Here is a 5000-nt window from a genome sequence, read left to right on the forward strand (position 1 = left end):
GAGTATTGGGGGTTTTCATTTTAAATTTATATATTTTGTAGCTTTTTTTTCGTACAACTGATCTTGATCCTCCTCCTCCTTCTCCTTCCCTTTCTCTTTCTTTTTCCTTTTTTTTCTTCTTCTCCTCCTCTCTCTCTCTCTCTCTCTTTCTCACTCCTTCTCTCTTTCCCTCCCTCTCCTTATTTCCCCTTCGCACTCTCACCCTTTCTCCTTGCATCCTTTCCCTTTCTTTCTCGCAGACACACATAACCATCATAACTCTGCTTCCACTCATGCTATTACTCCTTTTGCCGCGTCGCACGATTATCTTGTTGAGCCTTTTCATTCTCTTTATTACCATCTTCATTTTCTTTTACAATAAATGAAAATATTTAGCTATTTGCGGTATAAAACTTTTTTTTTTTTTTAATCCTGTGTGTGCGAAGATGATGACATGAACAAATGCATATCATATGAAAGAAGCTGTTTTACCATTATTATTTCACCCTATGATATATATATATGTATATATATATATATATATATATATATATATATATATATATTCTTTTTAGATAAATACGTCTTCCAGGAGTTATTGAGGGATTTTTTTTTTTTTATGGAAAATGCGCCTTCTCATTTCGGGCTGGCTTATGCAGAAATTATGCAAGTCACAATTAAAACAGCAAAATAAACGTTTGCAGAAATTTATTTCTTTTTTATTCTTATCCATTCACATTTTGATAACCGGTGCACCGTTTCAGAGAAAATACGAATAATATGAGGAAATACCCTTCACAAGATGGTCTTTCCCTTAAAAAGGGTGTCACAGTGTACACTGCTCTTGGCACTCTAAAAAAATCATAACAGTACGGTAAAGCCTACATCTAGGCTAAATTTAATGCTTTTAGATGAATCTACGCAATCAGCCTTCCCGATTGAAACTTACTTCACCATCGACTGTCACCGGTACTGTAGACGACCTTGGTACCTGCGGAAACTTTGTTACTCTTGGGCAGGGGAGATGGAAGAGAGGGACAAGGTATTTCCAGAGGCAACGGAAGAGGAAATGGAAGTGGCAGAAGGATCTTTGAATGTTGCCACTACGACTGGCACAGGGAGGCAGCTGGCTGATATGATGATGAGGATAAAGGTAAGACATACAGGTTGAAGGGAAATAAGGCTAGGAGCATTGGATGCGGGTTCAGACTATTCTACTACGGTATAGTTAGAAGGAGAAATAGTGTAGGATTAATCGTGAAAGATAATTTTATTAAGAGTGCCTTAGAGGTGAAGAAAGTATCTGACAGAGGGAAGAGTGTGGAGCTGAAGGGGCGATGAGGAATTCCATTATTGGAGCAGACTTAAATGGGTATGTTGGTGAAGACAACAGCGGTTATGAGTTGGTATGTATGGCGTTCAGGAAAGGTTTGAGGAAGGGTAGATGATGGTGGATTTTGCAAAAAGGATGGAAAAGGGTTTGGTGAATACGCATTCTTAAGAAAGAAGAGGAGCACAGGGTGACGTGTAAGAGTGGTACACACAGGAGATGCAACCTGAAAAAGATAACAGGCCTAAAAGTGGTGTAGGTGAGAGTGTAGCGAGACAGATTCTAGTCCGTAGGATAACCTTAGAGGTGAATAAAAAAGAAAAAAAAAGTGCTGAACTAATGATCAGATGGGGAAAGTTGAAGAAGGAGAATTGTAGTACCAAATTTAGGAGAGAGGAGAGACCGTGACTAGGTGGTGGAGATGAGCTGGACTGCTAAGCAACTACTGCAAAGATGAGAAAGGTAGATAGGGAGGTGTTTGGTGTAACTTTGAACAGAGGAAGGAAGGCAAAGATACTTGTTGGTGCAATGAGGAAGTCCAGGAAAGTCTAAGGAAGAAGAGGTTGGGAAAATAAATTGGGATGGAGAGAGATATGAAGAAAGTACACAGTAATATAAGTGGATATTAGATAAGGCAAAGGCTAAGTAAAAGGCGTATGACGAGCTGAATAAGAGCTTTAACACAAAGGGAGGAAATGACTCGTACAGATTACCCAGGGAAAGGGACCGGGTTAGGTTAGGATGTAGAGAAAGTTAGGGTGGTAAAGGATCTAAATGGAAATGGTGGAGGAGATGCTTAGGGTTTACTGTTCACTGAAATGGGGATTGTGGAAGAGCAGTGAAGAAGAAAAAAAAAGTGTAATGGGTACAATAGGTAGTGAAGAGGAAGCAAACATGGAGATGGCAGAGTTGAAGATGCTGTGATTTTCGTTGGGAGTTTCAAGGAGAGTCAGAACGAATATGTTAGAGGGACATTTATGGCTTGGGAATGTGATGCGAGGTATGTTGGGAGAAGGATGCTGAAGATGAAACCAACAGGCAGGAGAAGAGACAGACAGACCAAAGAGGAAGTTTATGGATGTGATGAGGGAAGACATGTAGTTGGTTGGTGTAACAGATACACATGACAGGGTATTATTATTATAGTTATAATCAATTTCATTATTTTTTATGATAATTACTGCTATTGGATTTGTTATTGTTGTTTTATGATCACTATTATTATTATTGTCATTATAATTTATGGCATTATTATCATCATCATCATCATCACCACCATTATCATCTATTGTTATCATCATTATTTGATTCATTATAATCTTCCTACTCATTATTATTATTACTAATCATATTATTGATAGTGTTATTGTTGTTACAAAAGTTGTTATCATTATTATTACCATTGTTGTTGTTATCATTACTAGAGGTTAATAGTATCATTATTACCATTGTTGTTGTTATAATGAACATTATCATGATCATTTTTATCATGTTTTTTTGCCATCATTATTACTATCATTATTATCATTATTAGCAGTGTTGCTGCTGTTGATATTATTATTTTTTACTATTACTGCCATTAGACATTTCATGAAGTACTATCACTGATCACTGTTAAAACATATAGCGGTAATTGTTCACATTCTTCATAATATAAACATAGCAGTTATCACGTTGGCTAAGGGTTTTATCTAGTTGATTTGTAATTTTAAAGAATATAATCTATTAATCACTGTATGTGAAGTGTATTTTTTTTTCTTTTCTTTTCTTTTTTTCTCATTTTAAAAAATTATTGCTGAGTTTTCGCACGATGGTTTTGTGCGAACATTGGGTTCGTATGTTCAGTGTTTTGGTGTGGGTCGAGTCATTCGAACTTAATTTCGGGTCGTTCACTAAACTTGAGTCAGTATACCATTAACTCTTGGCTGATGAAGCAATAGGTATTTGCTTTACTACTTGACTTATTTTTTCGGTTTGCTGTATTATTGAGTTTCAAATTGTGAAGTGCATAATAATTTGTTTGTAGCTATGGTAACATGTATAAATACACTGCATATACTTTTTCTTATCTTTATTTAATTAGAACCTTGCTTTCGTCCTAAAACGATGCATGACTAATCTCTCCCTTGCATGTCTTTGGAGTTGGTATCTTCAGGTTTTCTTGAGGTTATGTAACTGAACTTGAACTTGTAGTATAACTTTGACTGTAGTGTTTCTATTTCCTATTATCATTACATACCTTGTTTTTTGTATTGCTTGTTTACTGCACCATCATCTTGTTAATTTTTATGCCTATTTTTCTTAATTTTGTATGTTTTATTTTTCATCTTTTATTTTTTTAGGTATATTTTCTTTACTAGTGTTATAATACTTTTGTATGATAAATTGCAAAACTTTTATTGATATCATTTAAGATAACCCAATCTTTGGTTTATCAGAACAATCCTCAATAATAACCATTAAGAATGAAGCACTCAGATTGTAATATATCATTTTCAGTATAACAAGGTTGTGTGGGCTTTCATTTCTGGAAGCTGTCAAGGGGCCTCTGCTTGACTAAATCCAGGTCTTCACTATTAATGTTCACGATCTTATAAACAACGAAAGTATGATTGCCAATAGTGATGATAACTTTAAGATTAAATGACAACGATATGTGTCAGGGTTGTTTTTAAAATAATGGTAATAATCAAATAATTGATAGTGATAGTAACAATATTTCTAATATCGAAGGTAATAGAAGTAACAGTAAGAAGAAAAGTAAAATGTAAAAGACAAGAGTGATAAAGATAATAGCACTATTTTTACTAGTAATTATGGTAACAATGGGGACGAATTTTGATTTTTTTTTCTGCTAACCAAGATGTAATATCTGGTATCTATTAGATATGGTCTGCTGATTTCAAGAGAGATGTCCATTTTTTGCCTATAACATCAAGTTTTTTATAAGCAGCATCCTGTGTTATACTCTTCCTTTTTTCAAAACAATCTGCCCATTGGTAATATCACATATTCCTTGCGCAATGATGTGTCATTATATCCAATTTAAGGTAGATATTATCAATAACGGATATTCTATCCTTTACCTTGTTACTTATCAGTGGAGTAGATAAAACTAAAGAAATATTCAATAAAAATAGCCAAAAGCTACATTGATCCGCAATGTAATTTTCCGAGACCGTCTTAGTGAGTGTTCGAAAATTTCTATTGCTACTGCTCTTCCATTAATCATTGGGTCATCCATCGCGTGCGTCTGGGCTTTAGATAAACATTGGGCACAGAAGGTCATTTGAATTCAAACTTGTTTTAATAACTGAGTGGCGCAGACTGAAACTTTTGTTGAAGGATCTGTAGTTTACAAGATTAACGAATGACATTAAGGAAAAAGGTTTGAAGTCATTTGTGACTGTTGTGAAAAAAATCCGTTAATTACAAAAAAAAAAAAAAAAAAAAAAATATATATATATAGACACACTTATCAGATTTTTCCTTTATATCTTTCTTTTTTTGCCTGCAACATGAGCGAAAATTTTCACTCCTTTAACAGCCAATTTGATCAGTTCCCATTAAATCTAGGAGACTTAAGTGTTACCGCAAGAGTAATCAAGGAAAATTGAGCGCTCCTTTAGTGGCCGATTACTATTATAGTAGCCAAACGGATATATATATATATATATATATATATATATAT

The sequence above is a fragment of the Penaeus japonicus genome, unplaced genomic scaffold, assembly GCF_977035675.1.
Source record: "Penaeus japonicus unplaced genomic scaffold, GWHDUDI00000001_assembly GWHDUDI00000014, whole genome shotgun sequence".
NCBI lineage: Eukaryota > Metazoa > Arthropoda > Malacostraca > Decapoda > Penaeidae > Penaeus > Penaeus japonicus.